Source organism: Macaca thibetana, chromosome 3, assembly GCF_024542745.1.
Source record: "Macaca thibetana thibetana isolate TM-01 chromosome 3, ASM2454274v1, whole genome shotgun sequence".
In the NCBI taxonomy this organism is placed as follows: domain Eukaryota; kingdom Metazoa; phylum Chordata; class Mammalia; order Primates; family Cercopithecidae; genus Macaca; species Macaca thibetana.
The window spans coordinates 105,771,897-105,790,706 of NC_065580.1; the positions used below are offsets into that span (position 1 = coordinate 105,771,897).

Below are 18,810 nucleotides of genomic sequence, written 5' to 3' on the forward strand. Positions count from 1 at the left end.
TATAAAATGAAAAAGAACGCACTCAGAAAGGGAAAACAAAAGCAATCTGTGAGGGGAAAAAAGAAGGTCGTAATTTGGTTTGGGCAGGAGCGTTTGACCAAGAGAAAAGTGGATGAAAGAATAGTTGTTTCATTAGCCTATTGCAATTTCTTATAGCCTTCCGCTCATGAACACAAAGCAGCATAAAATGGGGTCAGAGGCTATTTTCTACTGACTAGTTTACATTAGTGATCTCATTTTATTTCTACAGCAAACCTTTAAGGTAGATATTAGTATTTTCATTTTACAGATGAAGAAACAGGGACTCAGGAAGATTCAGTCATTTATTAAGACTTGTGCAGCTAATGAGCCAGAACTCAACCCCACACTTGGTGACTCAGGAGTCCAGGCCCTTTAGCCATTACATGATTTTCTGCAGAAAACAGTGGAAGCCTGAGCCCCTGAAAGACTGTGTCTGATCTCAGCCTGGAGTCCTAGGAGAGGATGCCGGAGGCCAGGCACTCTTTGAGCTGTTCTTGCGGATTGTCAATCCCCTTGTGATTGACATGCTCCTCGGCACCAGCGCCGGTATCTGTCTCTCCTCCTGCGTGGGCTGCTCTAGGGTCTGGGACATCACATGTCTGACACAGCAATTAGCTTGCTGTACTTCATCCTCCCGCTTGCCTCCAGCCCTAGCTTCCCCCCAGCCCAGATTAATAGAGAGGAGCTGCTGCAGCCAGGCAGTCAGCCACTCCCACCTGAACGTGAAATAGATCACAGAACAAAGAAATGAATAGAGAGAATTGGGGAGTAAGGAGGGGGCCAACAGCTACATCGCCTGTTTTTAAGCAACAACTGCTTTTGAAGTCACTGATTGCAGGGAAGGCCAGGCCCAGTTTGGCCTAGTTTGGTGATCACTAACTCAATTACTTAATTTTCAAGGAAAACATTTGCTCCAATAAATAAAAACAGAATAAACCACAAGACTTAAATGTCTCCTTTTAGTGAGCTTCAGTCCCAGGCCTGATCTGCAAAAGGAAAGTAGCTGGAGAGAAGCACACTCGAGATGGACACCGATAGTGTAAACAGTGATAACAGAAATAACCAGTATCAAGTTATCAGTGCTATTCTAACAGTTGTGCATATTTGAACCCATTTAATCTTCACATAAACCTTCTGAGATAAGCAATTTTATCATCCCCATTTTCCAGATGATAAAACTGAGGCCTATATACTTCACATCATTTGTGCTTAAGGTTACACTGCTGGCAGGTACTGGTTAAACATCCAGAAGACAGACTCGGGACCCAGACTGCCTGAGTTCAAATCCTGCTCTGCTGTGGTTTTCTCACTGGAAAAACGAGGTGTTATTAGACGCCTCTCTGCCAAACCTCAGTCATTTCTTAACACCTTCACATTCTTGGGCCAACTCTCATTCAACAAATACTATGATTTTCTTAAAGCTTTTTGTGAGCTAAGTCTGTTTTTGAAAATTTAAATAACTATATTTCAAAAGAAACACATCAAAAAATAGACTGAAAACTAGTATCTCTTGTTTCAAATAGATGATGTTTATGAAAATGAATATTACAAAAAAAATACAATTACCTGGATCTAAGATACAGATCTGTTTCTTCCTTGTTACCAAGAGAGGTTAACAAGTGTTAGAAAGACACGGGAGACCTAGTGGCCCCAGTCTACAATTTTCCTCCTGGAAATAATCAGATGTATTGAAAGAGAACAGAACAGGAAATGCCTTGCACGGGATCACAGGTTGGGGGAAATATCGCATGGTTTGTTTCTCACCTCTTTCTCCCACACAAGACTAAAACAGCATGGCAGAGGGCTGGCCCCCAAAAGCTTAAAGAGCTCTGTGTGGGCAGAGGTACCTGTAGCTGTGGCCAGGCCCCATCAGGTGGGCTGCGTGTCAAACTTATAAAGAGAGCTTGCAATGAGTGTACCATCTTTGTCCCATTCAAAAGGGATCTTCCAGCAAGGTGGCCCAAGCTCATCCAAGTAGTACTATGGTAACAGTTAAGAACAATAGATCCAGCCTGCCCTTCCTTTCAGGCATATGAGAGGATTACACTCTGGCCTCCACCCTTTGATATAACACATGGTTGTTTGACTTGCTTTGGCCAGTGAAATGAGAGGTTATGTGCTTCTTCCTGGTGGAGGCATTTAAGAGCAGGTGCACAATTCTACATGCTCTCTTCTCAACTGAGTCCTAGGTCTCATGTAGAGAGGGCAGCATGAGAAGATGGAGCCTGCATCAGCCTGGGTCCCTGAGTGACCACTATATGGGGCAAAGCATTCCCCTGCCCCATCCCAGCTCCCTACTGAACCACAAGGACATTTGTATTGTTTTAAGCCACTTTGATTTAGGGGCCTTTTGAGACCAAACATAAACCAGCCTCTGCTGACTGCTTGAGGATGAAGCTTTTACATTGGCTACCAAGGCTACAGATCCAGGCCCCTGTGGTCTGGCAGGCTGTTTCTTGGAGCTAGTGGTCCCCTCCTTTGTCATAGCACTGCCTCTTCACCACCAGTGAAGCTGCAAATCCACTGATGCCTCTAGTGCCATCTGCAGCCACAATCCTGCCAACTCTGCACATCAGGCTCCTACCGACCCTGGGACCCTGAATCCCCCAGTACCCCTATTCCTGGGTACTGGTTCCTGACCATTCAGTTTGGTCACCAGAAATTTTGTAAAATGAGACAGCTCCCCACTATCTGTGTGCTACCCTCAGTTAGGTGTGCCCCATAACAGAACGTGCTTGGGCACCAAAGGATTCCAGCCTGTAGAGATGGAGCTCTTTGGATTCATACATGCAACCCCTTCCCCCAACAGCAAACACAACACCAGACTGGCTGGGCCTCAGTTTCCACACTTTGTCCCAAACCTCCATGTCCTCAGTCTCCATCAGGCCATCCCCATGCATCAGATATGTTTATATATGTTGAACCACAGTGATCTTTTCCCCTGGAGTCTCCTCAGCTGCTATGAAAAAATCAGCATTCATGAATGGACACTTGGAATGAACATCTGCGTGTCTGTCCTTGCCCATCCAGGACACCCTGTATATGTTGGCCCTGCCTACCATTTCTATGTACATCATGCCATATTCTTCCTCCCAGACCGGAGGCCCCATGAAGAAAAGAAATCAGTCTTGATTATGTTTGTGTCTGTCTGGTGACCTGCTGCTGCATAAGGAGCCACCTGAAGCTTACGCCGTAAACCAAAAACCATCTGATTATGCTCCTGGATTCTGGATGCTTCCATGAATTCAGACAGGACACACTAGGGTATCAAGAACTGTAAAGGGTTTGAGATTTTTACCCTATTTGCAAAGTAACAAGCTAGCCTGCCACAGTTTCATGGATGCAGGTAGAAAATGTGAGATTCCCGAGTCAGAGACAAAGGAATTTATTACTCACAGCAACAGCAGTAGCCTGAGTATCAGTATTTTCTTGTGTCAGTTCCCTGAGACCCAATTCCCACAGGATGATGCAAAGAGGGCCATGTGACACCTGCACACACAGTGGGTGGCATTATGAGAGAGGAACCCTGAGCATAGGGACCTGAGTCTTTTATAATGAGAAGTAAGCGTGTCTATCTTAAGCCACAGGGAGATGATCTTTATTACACAGGATGCTATCTCTGTTTTCCAAGGCTGTAAGCAAACCCGTCCTTTGCTCCACAACCTCTTTTTTCCATGGTTGCTCAATGTAAAAGTGCCTTCTAGGGGATAATCTGGAATAAAGGCAGTCAGCACCTTTGCTTACAAGACATGCAGAATTGCATGAGATCCATGGAGAAACGTCTCCCAACATGGCAATAGCTTTTTCCCACTCTAGAATGTCTGGGGCCTCAGCTGGGAAGACTCACGTGGCTGGGGGCTTGAGTTATATGGAAGCTTTTCATCCACACGTCTAATGCTGGGCCAACTTGAAGCTGTGCTCAGCTGGGACTGTCCACTGAACAGAGTGTGGAAACATACTCTCTGGTTGGGATTCTCACATCATGGCAGCTGCATATAAGAGGGACATTCCAAGAGCACTCATGTGGGGAACATTTGAACCAAAGAAACCAGAGAGGAATTGCATGACCTTGTATCACTAGCCTCAAAAGTCACACAGTATGACTTTGCCAAATTCTATTGATTGTAAGCCAACCACTAAGGGCAGCTCAGATTCAAGGGGAGGAAAATTAGACTTAGTCTCTTGCTGTGGGGGAGTGGCAAGGCTGTACTGGAGAAGAGCACATGGGTTAGAATATTGTTGTGGCCATCTTTGGAAAGCATGCCCCTAGAGTATAGTATCAACCCAAGTCTGTGCTCATGGCAAACATAAAGATACTCTGATCTATACAAATAATCACCTTAAGTGCTGCAAAATCTGAGAGAGAGAAAAAAAAAAAAAAACCCAGCCTAAATGTCTACGGAGCTGTGTTCTAGTTTCTGCTATACCACAAAACTACCCGGCAGTGGCCTTGGGCAAGTCTCTTAACTGACTGAGCTTCTGTGTCCTCAGTGCCTTGGGAAAGCACCTGAAACATAAAGAAATCTGTCCTTCCCAAGTCACAGGGTTGTTGTGAATGTCACGTGAGAGGGACAGTTGTGTGAGAGTCTTGCTCCATGCTAAGCAAGCAGGCAAGGGGTTCTAGGGATGATCTGCCATGTGACTGTCTGGGGTAGAGTGTCTGCAGACCATCTGCATTGGAAGCTGTCCTGGGTCCTTACTGAGTGAGAAGCACACAGCTTCAAAATTAATAATGTAACCGAAGCCTTTTAATTCCTTTAATTGAGTTACCCAGGAGGAGCAATGGGAGCACCTGGCTTTCTGCCCTCCGAGGGCTAGACAACAACAAAAGGATTAAGTGTACCATTAAATTGCTTCTAGGCTTTTCCTAACCAGGGGCCTCCTCCACCTAGTAAAAAGAGAATTTAAGAAAAAATGGGGAGAGGAGGAGATCGAACAGCAGATAAGATTGTGGAGGGAGATGTGAGGAGCAGAAAGGATAATTGGCCCTGAATGGCAGAGGCCCATATCCCACTGCTGAATATACAGTTGCTGACTGCAGTGGGACTCAGAAATGAGTTCATGCAGCTTCCTGTGTGTTCAAAAGTTGGAATCTTGGGACGGAGGATGGGGAAGAGAGAAGCTGAGGTGCAGAGAGGAGAAGCGAATTGCCCAGGAGGGCATGGCCTGGAAGGGGCAGAAGAAAGACTTCACTCAAGACTATTTGGCTCCAAAGCCCAGCATCCTCCATGGTTGCCTTGATTTCTCTGCCTTATGGCATGGATGAGGGTGGGTGGAGAAGTGGAGGGGAGTGGATGAAGACAGAAACTGGAGTAAGCAGGGGCCGCCCCAGCTTGCCAGCCAGGGACTCTTGGCCAGGAGGCACTCTGCCATGTCCCCAGTATAAATAAGGCTGACACAGAGGAAGAGGCAACAGACAGGCAGAGGGCAGGCTGCCTACCCAAGGGGGTGAGCTCTTTGGTTTTACACATGCAGCACCCTGTGCGTGTATTTTTATGGCTGCTATCTTTTTATAGCTTGAGAATGATATGTTCTGGGCAAAGTGCTCTCTCCAGGCCTGGCCTTAGTCTACTCTTCCTGACATGCACCACACTGCTCCATTTACAGTTCTGTCGAGAAACTATTTGTTGAGCACTTGTTATGTGCAAGGCATTTGCCTGCCTCTGGGGATGAACGATGAATATGGTTTCCTTGCTCTGGATGAGTGCCCAAGTTAACAGGAAAGACAGATCATTTCCATTCAGACTGATAAGAGGTGTTATGGAGGGAAGCAAAATAAAAACATCCAGGCTCACTGGGGTGGGGATGGTTGGGCAAGACTTCTTGGAGGAGGCATCAGCTTGGTCAAGTCCTGAAGGACAAGAGATGAGAAGCAGAGGAGAACATGAAGACGTCATGGTGGTGTGGAAGACAGGTCCTGAGTTCACTGCTATGGTATGAATGTACACCACGTTTCCCTATGTCTTTGTCTCTGTCAATTAGAATGCCTTTAATGTTGAGTAGTAGAATACCCAACTCAAATAGGCTTAAACAATAAGTGGACAACTATGTAGATGTAAAAATGAAAAAGAGGCCATAACTACAGAGAGTAGAGACTTTAAAAATCTTAAGAGAAAATGAAATGAAGTACTCAGTTTTCTAGAAAAATAGAAATGAAATTGACAAAGAAATAGCAAATCTGGATGCATCATGAATAATTAATAGATAAAAGTCCCCTGGCAAAAAGAACATCAGATGGTGGGACTGGTATACAAACTGATAATTGAAAGCAAAGGGAGAAATAGACAACTAATTTTGTAGTCTTCTTAACAACACTGAACAAAGAAAATACCAATAAATAATTTTAGATTGATATCACAATGAACATATATGAAAAAAATTTTACGTAAAATATTAGTAAATTAAACTGAGTAATGAATTTAAAATATCTCAGGAATCTAAATATGGTTTCACAAAAAAGTCATGGAGTAATGGAAGAAAACCATATAATTTTCCCTATAAATACAGAAAAAGTATACAATAAAATTTCATAGCTATTTATGATATGAAATCCTTAGCAAACTATAAATTCAAGAGAACTTCCTTAACCTGTCACAAAAATCCAGGGCAAATATTATACTTGATGGTGAAACTGTAGACACATTTGTATTAAAGTCAGCAAAAACAAGGAGGCCTGTTATTACCTCTTCTGTTCCACATTATACTGATTTTCTCACCAATGCAATAGAACAAAGGAAAAATTTAAGATATAAAAAAGAGTAGGAAGAGGTAAATTACTACTATTCATATATTAAATAGAAAATCCAAGAGGATTATAAACTATTAGAACTTTTAAGATTTTAATAAGATCAATTGATGCAAGATCAATATACAATGATCAGCAGTATCCATGTTTACATGAAACAACAAATTAGAAAATAGACTAGAAGTAGGCTTTATACCCCCAAAAGTATAAGTTGACTAGAAGTAAATCTAACAAAAGATATGAAAATCATCTATGAAGAAAATATAAAATGGTACTGGATGATGTGGAAGATAGATAAAGAGGTATACCATTTTCATGGACAGAGAGAATATTAATAAATCTCATGCAGATGTAAATTCCCCTCAAGTTCATCTATGAATTCAATGAAATCCCAAGTAAAGAACCCACACATTTTTCCCATGACATGCCAGTTGATCCTAAAAGTAACATGGAAAAAAGAACGGCCTAGAATAGTCAAGCAATTTTGAAGAAGAAATTGTGGAAATGTTCCCTAAAGAGTGATCAAGGCTTATTATAAAACTCTCATAATAAAGACAATGTGGCTTTGGTAGGGATGACACTACAGAGCTGTAAACAGACCCCCACGAACGCATGGAAGCATTGTCTGTGGAAGAGATGGCATCACCAGTCACTGGGGAAATGGTATTCTGTTTATGGAATATTCCAGGCCAGTTGGTTATCTGTACCAACAGAACTTGGATTTCGACCTTAAAAAATACACAAAAATAATTCCAAGTGAATTAGAGATCTAAACATGAAAAGTAAAACATTGAGGAAAAAATGAAGAAAAAAATTTTAACACAGGTACAGAAAAGAATTTCTTAAATAAAATACAGTTAGCAGAAACTATAAAAAGTTTGATAAATCTTAAAAATATGTTAAAGTAAAATGTTGTTATGGAGGATGATACCATGAATATAATGAATATTTTATTTATATCGGGAAATAGAAATGTGATATTTGTATGCATACAACCTTCAAAACATTAGTATGTAAATCATATAAAGAACTTATTAACAAATGCAAGACAAAAACTCTATAGAAAAGTAGGCAAAAAAATATTGTGGCAGAGATGGTGAACTTTCTTCTAGTATCCTTCTCCTGTTATTCCATGTGATTATAGAACACCTGGAGTTTTTGCTTACAAATGGCTGCCCTGCCAAATACTGCATTTTCCAGCTTCCTTGTAGCTAGATGTGTCCACGCGACTACACCTGGGCCAATTAGATGTTAGTGGAAGTAATGTGGGCATTTCCTAGTCAGATATTTTGAAAAAGGCATTATTTGCATTGTACTTGGACTCTTCCCACCCGCTTCTTGTAGGCTGCAGTGGAGACCTTTTTTTTTTTTTTTTTTTTTTTTGACATTAAAGCAAGTTTATTGAATTTGTATAACATACATTTTGAATTGTATAATAATGTTAGAAGGTTAGAAGCATGCATAATTTCTTTTTGTTTATTTTATTATTTTATTTTTATTTCCATAGGTTTTTGGGGAAACCGGTGGTGTTTGGTTATATGAGTAAGTTCTTCAGTGGTTATCTGTGAGATTTTCGTGCACCCATCACCTGAGCAGTATACACTGTACCCAATTTGTAGTCTCTTATCCCTCACCCCCTTCCCACCCTTTCCCCCAAGTCCCCAAAGTCCACTGTGTCATTCAGACTTTATTGAAGGCTAGGAGTCATCTGGTGAACTGAGAACGTACCCTAGGGATGGGATGGTAACAAGGTGGAAGGAATTTGGATCCTGGGTTACTTGCTGCAGCAGAGCTGCCTACCTACCCCAGTTGTCCCACTCACCTCTGCACTGTTATGCAAGTGAACAAGGAGCTTCTGTGCTGTTTGAGTCCCTGGAATTGAAGGTCTTTGTTATACCAATTTTACTTATAGCCCTACTAACACAGGCAGGACAAAGAAATTCACAGAAATGAAACTTGAATGGCAAATAAAATGCTCAACTTCAAGAGTAATAAGGAAAATGCAAAGGGAAATGGAAATGAGATGATATTTTGTTCTCATCAGCTTGGCAAAAAAAAAAAAAGTCCCACAATACTGAGTTTATATTAATATTATGGGCTTGTTCATAGAAATGCTGCAGTTTTTAATAGAAGCAATAATGAAACAAAACAAAAAAAATCAGAAACCACGTAAAGGTCTGCTTGTATATTATTATTTAAATAAAGAAAGCTAAGGTTACAGGTACTGCAGGTGGGCTGTAGGTTGTTGTACCACTTTGGAGAGCAATTTGGCAATATCTTCATAGACAGATGATAGATAGATAGATAGATAGATAGATAGATAGATAGATAGATAGATGAATAATACGGGTTGAATTGTGCTTCTCCCCAAAATTCTTATGTTGAAGTTCTAACCCCTAATACCTCAGAATGTGACCTTACTTGGAAAGAGGCTCATGGCAGATGTCATAAGTCAAAATGAGGTGGTTAGATTGGGCTCCAATCCAATAAAATAAAAATTTGGACACAGGGACAGACTTGCATAATGGGAAGACGATATGAGAAGACACAGGGAGAAGACAGCCCCCTATAATGCAAGGAGAAAGGCCTGGAACAGATGCTTCCCTGACCAATGTCAGAATGAACCAACCCTGCTAACACTTTGATTTTGTACTTCCAGCCTCCAGAACAATGAGACAACGAATACCTGTTGTTTAAACCACCCAGTTTGTTGTACTTTGTTATGGCAGCCCTAGAAAACAAATTCACCTTGACTCAGCAATGCTCCTTGTAGGTCTATACCTGAAGAAACTCTTGCAGGACAGCCCCAGAAGTTATGTATGTTCAGTGAAATATTGTCATAATGAAATAGTGGGGGTTCGTCCATATTTTTCAATAAGAAGATGAACAAATAAAGTATATTAACACAACGGAAAATGATGAACATGGCAGAAAAATGATGAACTGCTAGCATCTCAAATCAGTAAGGATTTTAAAAAGTAAAATTAAAAAATCTTTCACATTGTATATGTACATCTCAGCCTCCCAAGTAACTGGGACCACAGGCACGCACCACCATGCCCAGCTAATTTTTAAATTTTTTGTAGAGACAGGGTCCTGTATTGTCCAGGTTGATTTTGAACTCCTAGGCTCAAGTGATCCTCACACCTCAGCCTTCCTAAGTGTTGAGATTACAGGCATGAACCATTGCACCTGGCCTGTGATTTAATTGTATTAGGTGATTTTCTGCCCATGTATATAGAGATGGGGTCTCACTCTGTCACCCAGGCTGAAGTGCAGTGGCATGATCCCAGCTCACTGTAACCTCTACCTCCCAGGGTCAGGCGATCCTGCCACCCGTGCCTCCTGAGTAGCTGGGACCACAAGCTTGTACTACCACACCTCGCTAACTTTTTTTGTATTTTTGGTGAAGACAGGGTTTCATTATGTTGCCCAGGGTGGCAAAAGTATTTTTAAACAAAATTTAAAAACATTTAAAAACAAAATTAAGACATACGTGGCTGAGAAAAAATATTTGCAAAATATGATAGGAAAGGGGTTTTTATTAGTTTTTCTATTAATATAAAAAGCCCTTATAAAACAATAAGCAAAAGATGGCCGGGCATGGTGGCTCACACCTGTAATCTCAGCACTTTGGGAGGCCGAGGCGGGCAGATCACCTGAGGTCGGGAGTTTGAGACCAACCTGACCAACATGGAGAAACCCCATCTCTACTAAAAATACAAAATGAGCCTGTTGTGGTGGCACATGCCTGTAATCCCAGCTACTCAGGAAGATGAGGCAGGGAGGCAGAGGTTGTGGTGAGCTGAGATTGTGCCATTGCACTCCAGCCTGGGCAAGAAGAGCAAAACTCCATCTCAAAAAAAAAAAAAAAAAAAAAAAGGAAAGAAAAAGATAACTACAAAAGGAACAAGACAAAATACACTTTTGAAGAAATGCGAATAACTGATAAACATGGGGAAGAATATTCATTGTCACTAGTAAAGAAAAGTGAACTGAGATTATGCACATCCAAAAACATTATTTTAAATCTTGATTTTGCAAAGATTAGACATTAATCAGTACTGGTGGAGATGTAGAAGTATAAATTCACTCGGCTTATTTTAATGACAATTTGTCTGTATTGAAAACCTTTACAATGTACAAATCTTTTGGTCCTGCAATATGAATATATCTTTAAAATAATTGGAAAATAAAGATGCACACCAAGCATGTTCATAATCACTGTGGATTTTTTTTTTTTTTTTTTTTTTTTTTTGAGACGAAGTCTTGTTCTGTCCCCCAGGCTGGAGTGCAGTGGCATAGTCTCGGCTCACTGCAACCTCTGCCTCCCAGGTTCAAGCAATTCTCTGCCTCAGCCTCCCGAGTTGCTGGAATTACAGTCACCCGCCATTAGGCCTGGCTAATTTTTGTATTTTTAGTAGAGACGAGGTTTCACCATCTTGGCCAGGCTGCTCCTGAACTCCTGACCTGGTGATCCATCCACTTCTGCCTCCCAAAGTGCTGGAATTACAAGCATGAGCCACTGCGCCCAGCCCACTGTGCAATTTTTAATGGCAAACACATCAGAAACAAAGGTGTCAGTATATTTTTATCCAAAGAGGTACTGGTGCATCCTAAAATGGGAAACTATTCAGTACTGATATTTATTGACATCAGTAAGTTTATTTGTACTTTTTAAAAGAAAGCATACAAGGCAATAATCAATCTATTGCAAGTTTGTGTATTTATGGTGGTGCCTTTGTTTGTGTGGGTATAGGATTGCAGGATGAGGAATTTTAGGGTGTCAACCATGATGACTCAGCTCCTATCAACCACAACAACCTTTCCTCCACTGGGAAGGGGTTACCTATCTCTCCAAGTCAATGAAATGGGTGGGCTGCACCTCAATCAACTGTGCAGGGAGAATGATTCCCTTGGTTTGGCACAGAGGAGCTCACTTACCTAGTAGACATGCTTTGCATGGAGAAAGAGGTAGACTTAACCAATTTAGTTGGGGCTAAAATACTGATTTTTAGTTTTTTCAATACATTTGAAATATTTTATAATTGCTAAACTTTTAAAGAAGTTATAACAGAAAAACTTAAATTTCAAATAGCAACCAGAGACTTCAAAAACCAAGAGATAACCTTTATAAGAAATGTGTAAGAACTCTATGAAGAAAACCAGAACACTTACTGAAGAGCTTAAAAGAGGATAGTTAAAATGAAATCTTATGCTAAAGCCCAATATATAGAATAGATGCTAATATTTGCTGTGCTAACGGATAACAGACTCCATTTATCAAGCACTTACTTATGCCAGACATCCAGCAAAGTACTTCACGCACGTTGTCTCATTTAATCTTCCAATAACCCAGCAAAGCAGGGATTACCATCATTCCTGCTTTGCATATGAGAACACCATGGAAGGCTGAGAACTCTGTTCAGAAGCAGAGCATTAGGAAGCCATGGAGTCAGATTTTAACACGGGAATGCCTGGCCCCAGAACCAAGGATCTTTGCTGTGCTACAAAACCAGTGAGGTGAGGTCCTGGAGATACAGCCGAATATAAACTTCACTAGTTCAATGTTTCTTACATTCTGTTCTACCTACTGTTCTGCTTTCATCTAATTTTAAAGATCCATTCTGTGTCTTTGGAGTTAAGCAACATAGGGTGGCAGCAACAAGGTGAGATGACCCCAAGAGGGAAGATACGTCTGGGGCAAAAAAAGTGAGGGTGCTCCATGCTTGACCAGGAAAATCTGCTACTGGAGAAAATCCCTGAAGGCTCTGTAATTTGTTAGTTTGATTTTCGGGTTTTGTGGGATTTTTTGGTGGGGAAGGACAGGATCTTGCTCTGCTGCCCACGCTGGAGTGCAGTAGGGCCATCATGGCTCACTGCAACCTTTGCTTCCTAGGCTCAAGGGATCCTCCTGCTTCAGACTCCTGAGTAGCTGGGACCACAGGCTCACACCACTATGCCCAGCTAATTTTCAAATTTATTATCCAGACAGGGTCTCACTATGTTTTCCAGGCTGGTTTCAAACTCCTGGGCTCAAGTGATCCTCCCGCCTCAGCCTTTCTAAGTGCTTCGATTACAGGCATGAACCATTGCGCCTGGCCTGTGATTTAGTTTTGGTAGACAGGTGATATTCTGCCCCAAACAAGGGGGTAAGAAACTCTAGACTCCAACACACTGAGGTTCAAATCTCAGCTCTCCCACTTAGTAGGTGTATGAACTTAGGAAAGTTATTCAGCCTGCCTGGACCTCAGTTTCTTTATCCAAAAAAACGTTGTCAAGGTTACATGAGGCAATGCATAAATAGTGCATAAAAGAATTTAGCAGGTAATAAGCCTGAGTTATAAGTTACCTATCATCATCATTGTCATGGTCATTGATTTTTTTTAAGATGGGGTCTTGCTCTGTTTCCCAGGCTGGAGTGCAGTGGCACAAACTTGGTTCAACACAACCTCGGTTCACCACAACCTCCGCCTCCTGGGGTTCAAGCAATTCTCCTGCCTTAGCCTCCCAAGTAGCTGAGATTACAGGCATGTGCCACCACGCACAGCTAATTTTGTACTTTTAGCAGAGATGGGTTTTCACCATGTTGGCCAGGTTGGTTTTGAATCCCTTTTGAGTCCACCCACCTCAGCCTCCCAAAGTGCTGTGTGTCATGGTCACTGTCACCATCATATTTTAGTGCCTAGACACCACCCCCAGCATCTCAAGGCTTCAGTCTGCCTGCTGCTCTGGTCCAGCTGGTCAAGGTCCCCTCAGCGGGGGGCTAAGTGTGTTTCTCATTCCCTAAGGCTCACGAGGGACCAAGGTCCTGGGAAATGCCCACTGCATCAGGTCCATGCACAGATCTCACAACTGAGAGTTGTTTGTGGAAGGCGGAATGAGAGACTGATGACTCAAGATAAGATAGGCAATCAGCTCCGACTCGCCACTGCAGACTTCTGGTCTACTTGTAAAATGAGTCTTGTCATTTATTTGACAGTCCCCAGGATCTCACAGAGTGGGAGGGACAAATAAAGCCAAACCCCAGCAGAGTGTTCCCAGTAGCCTCAAGTGTGGAGTTTGCTGTTGTTGGGGCCCCAGGACTTGGTCGAGCCTCTCAATATCCTGGCTGTCTCCAGGCTCTCTCCATTCAATCCAGCCAGTGTTTGTTGAATATGCCTTCTGGAAGGGATGGCATCAGGGCAGATTTCCTCTTTAGTGGCCAGCGAAGTATTTCTGTTTCAAATAAATTCAAACTGGTTCCAGAAATTTACATCAGAGCAGAAATGTGCAATTTGTACCCCTCTGACCACCTGCTGCCCTTTTGTCTTCTGTTCACTAAGTGGTCAGGATCACAGGCTTTGCCAGGAAAGATCTGGGTTCAGGTCACTCACACACTGTGTCACCCCAGTCTTCCCCTCATTCTGCTAACAGTTTCACAGGATTCTGATTGTGACGGATCAATCAGATGGTGCATGTAAAACATCCAGGACTGTGTGTGCCTCATTAAACTCATCCTAAGGAAAAGATCTGGCAAGGCAGAAGACCCTAGAGTCATTTTTATCTGCTTTACTTAATGTGTTCTCATGCCTCAGGTAGCCATAGAATCCTTTGATGCCATAGTCATGAGGAGAGGAAGGCCCAGTCCAGTTATGGTGCCTGGCAGCCATGCCGGTGTAGGGCCAAGGCCTCTGCTCGGCCTGGCAGCTGGCTTCTCAGTTGATGTCTTCCCCGCCCACTTCATGCCTTGGGTTTGTCTTCTGTCAGTATCCTCAGCACCCAGAACAGAGTCAGGCACAAACCTGCATCTCAATTAACATCTGCTGAATGAGTGATTGATCGAAAGAATGAATGGCAGAAAACAGAGAACCAGTGGAGGGAAAAAAATTATAACCCCACAGTCAACTGTAACTGCTGCTTACTCTTCAGGATCTCCATCCACAACACCTTCTCTCCTTTTTGTAGCTTTCCTGGCTCCCCAACCAGGCCTCCCTCCATACTCACACTTTGCCCATCACATCCCTTTTTTATCCCCTACTCCATCTCCCACCCTTCCATGATAGCATGGATTTTTCTTTATCTCTTTTCTCTTAGAAAGCCTACAAAGAGAAGGGAAGGGGAATGGAGCCCACTGGTCGTGGGTAACTACACCGGGTAAATGTGGTGCCCTCACATCGCCAAGCCTGCGTCACAGCAATGGAAGACCCTCCTTAATGCCAAAGGAACAGAGGAGCTGAGTGGCATAGGAGGGCGCACGTCTGATGTGAGCCTGGAGGTGAAGGGTTGAGCCTACTCACAAGAGCATTTAGGAAAGTTAAAATTAAAAAAAAAAAAGTCATACAGAAAAAGGATATTATTGTAGAGTCCACTGTGACTACCCAATGAGGAAGGGGGCGTGAATGGCATTTCTGTAACATAAACCAGGGCTTCTCAAACTGCAATGTGCACAGGAATCACCTGGGGTTCTTGTTTCAATTTGCATTCTGTTTTGGTGGATCTGGGAAAGGGCCTAAGATGTTGCATTTTCTAATAAGTTCCCAGGGGATGCTGATGCTTGTGGTTGGGAAACCCACTTTGGGTAGCAAAGGTTTAGTGGAGAAAGCACCATAAAAGCTTCTGCTCATCTTCTATCTCATCTTTTAAAAGATGTGAATGGGTCATCCTGGCAATAATGGAAGGACTCTGAACATCCCAGGGTCCAAAGGGGTCCTCTGGTCCCACATGCCCTCCTCTCACCTTCCACCCTCTGCCTGGACTCTCCCAGGCACAGGGCAGCCTCCTCCAGGAAGCCCAAACTGAAGGGGGTTGGAAATCCAAAGACCTCAATTTCAAACCTCACTTGCTCCCCAGAGCTGCATCAGCTCCCACAGCATAAATGGGGGCAGCTTCCCTCCAAAGAACGCTTAAGCCACATCAAATTAAATTTCACTGGCTATTATGCCTTCTAAACAAGGGATGCAAGAGTGTGCCTGCAGGTGTTTCTGCCTCTTTCTTCCCACCCCACCCCCCAGCACATAAACACTAGACATTGAGCACCTGAGAAAACTGTGGGTTCTTTATTTATTCCCAAGGCTTTTGACATAGATGTTTGGTAAATGTTTGTTGAATTAGTTAACAAAAAGTTTGACTTTTTTTGGCACCTTTGACAAATTGAATTAGATTCTTTTAAGGCAGCCAAATTTCTTTTGTATGACAGCACAGGTTTTGAGAGCTTGAATGGAGTTACTTAAGGTAACTGGCAGGGAGGCAGGAAGAAGAAAAGAACCAAAACTCACGTAGCAAACTGTAATACTAATTGCTCATAGTATGAGGAGAAGAGAATTGGCTTATCCCATATGATACACACACACACACACACACACACACACACACACACACACAATGGTAGGTATCTTAGATCTTGCCTAGACCTGAGATGACAAACACCTAGCATGAAGAAAGACACATCTCTCTCCATTCCCATGCCCATGGCAGACATTACTAATCAATCACAGTACTTTCCCAGCTAAATATGGATATAATCTCAAAATCCTCACTTTTGAATCCAACATTGGTTATTTCTTCACCTGCCCACTGCTGAACTCCTATATTTCTGAGCATAATTTGTCTGAGTATATTCTTGCCAGGTTATCACCTGCTTGTAGTTGTCTTGTAAAACTGCATACCTGTGTTTTCTTTGCTGCCCATAAATCATAGCTCAGCTAGAATTGCCTTATGTTAAGGGAAAAAGAGGCAGCACACACAAGTGTGAGATGAACAGTACACTCCATTTTACAGGGTATTATGAGAGCAGGAATTGCATCTTATTCATTCATTCATTTATTGACCAGATTTTTATATGAAACAGGCACTGGTTTGGCCTGTGTTTAATTCTATATCATAAGCCCCTAATATATGTGTTTGTGCTTGTATGAATAATGGAGATGGATGGACGGGTGGGAAAATATTTGATTAGTCACCTCTTATGGGGTGATGCCTAATAGTCCTGAACCAGGACAGCCCTCCCCTTTAGCCTCTTTCTCTGCCACAAGCATGTCATTTTCTGTCCCTCTTTTTCCCCATATTTATACTGAGCACACTGTACATGCAGCTTTACCTGCATGGAGTTGTCCGGAGGAAAACACATTCATTTTGTCTGGAGGTTCTTCTAGGAGTATCTTAATCTGTTCCTTCTATCCTCCCACCCAATCAATCACAACGATTATTTCTGTCAATGGAACTCATCTTTACAGAGAGTGTTATTGTGGCCAGTAAGGTTCTGTCATCTATTTAAGTAAAATTCTGTCTTAAACCTTGTACATAAACTGTCTTGTTTAATCCCAAGCACAGGGAGGCCAAGCAGTTTTTCTAAGTCCATTTTACAGTTGAAGAAATAGAGGCTCAGAACACCATGTGATTTCCAGAGATCACACAATTAATAAGTTGCAGAGCTGAGATATAAGCCCAGTCCCCTTCACTCTCGAGTCTGTGCTCTTGCAAAGAGGACTGTCGTTGGTTGGAGTCTCAAAAATGAGTTATTGGTAAGGTTGTACCAAGAAGTCAGATGTTTCTGCAGTTTGTAATCATCTGCTTGCAGAAAGAGTCATTTTCTCCAAAGATATTGAGAAAGATGGTCACGTGGCTCTTCCTGATGATGTCAGGAATACAAGGTTCCTTGGCCCTCGCAGTCCTCATTGTCCAACTCTCCCTTGGATGTGGCTAAGCCTCCCAGAGGGGAAGGGCTAGGCCAGAGTTGACAGGGTGCCCTGTCTCTTCCATAAAGAGGCAAAGGATTCCTTCCTTTCAGGCTTCACCTAATTAAGGATTTCTGAAGAGAGAGCAGGAGCAGCATTCGGGTGACATCCTTCTCCTGGCCTGCCTGCCCCATCCCTGCCTCCAGCGCCAGAGGCAGCAGCTGCAGTGCTCCAGTCCAGCTGCCCCTGTGGACAAGTCTGGGAGTGACCCAGGCACTGCATGTTAGCTCCTGGGCCTGGTACGGTCCCCATTGCCTTGTCCAGGCCACGGCCACCCGGGGTCCCCTGCTGAATTTGCTGTGTCTAGGAAAGCCCCACTTTGTGTAATGGTTTAATTATCATGTCAATGTGGATTCATTAGCATGGCAGCTGTCATTGCAAATGGGGGAGCCAGGGGGCTCCTAGAGCCCCTGGGGTCAGGCTAATTGAGGTAGTGAGCAGAATACTGTATTTACTCAACAATGGTTTGGGTTTCTCTTCTGACCTGGGAAAGGGAGTGCTTGCTGGAATCAATAGCAGCTGAGTTTTCATTAGCAGCCCTGGGACAACATCCCTGGGCTTAACCCCTCCAGACCCACCCAGTCTTGGGCATCCCATTAGAAGGAGAGGCTATAACTTCTACCTCGCCAGGGACAGATATGATGTGGGGGGCCCAAGTAGGGGAAAATACATTCTTCACTCAATAGGAAGTGTACGACTAGGTTACAGTTCTCCTAATTTCCACAAGGGCCAGATTCTTTGAGTCACTCTTTCCACTGTGACCCTCCCAGCTAGTTCAAGGTATAGAACAACTTGGTGTTAATAAATATTTGTTGAGTGAGTAATAACTCACCTTTTTTATTGAACACTGTGCCAGACACTGCTCCATATCACAACTGTATCAACTCATTTAATTCTCACAACCTTCTGAGAGGTATTGTTCTGGTTATCTACTGTGTACAACTAACCACTCTTACTGTCCGAAAACAACAACTTATTGTTATTTTGTCTCATTATTCCATGGGCTAGGAATTTGGATGAGGCTTATCTCTGCTCCATTATGTCTGAGGCCTCAGGATGACTTGAAGGACTGGAGGTTGGTATAGCTGGAGGCTGCCTGGGCCTCTCTCTCTCTCTCCCTAAACACACAGCTTCTTCAAATGGCTATCTTGGACTTCCTCATGCATGCTGGCCTCAGGGTAGTTGTATCTCTTCTGTGACAATTCAGGACTCCATGAGACCAAGGTGAAGCTGACAATTCTTTTAAAAATTAGGCCTGGAATCAGCACAATCACCAGCCAGCTCAGATTTAAGGAGAGTGGGAAAAGATGACACCTCTTGAATGGAGAG

General features: G+C 42.9%; 1 long non-coding RNA gene across 1 annotated transcript in view; it reads left to right on the forward strand.

The window, feature by feature from the left end:
• Positions 1-18,810, forward strand: part of LOC126951428 (uncharacterized) — a 69,593-nt gene that overhangs the window by 42,104 nt on the left and 8,679 nt on the right. The gene's annotated exons all lie outside the window — the stretch shown is intronic.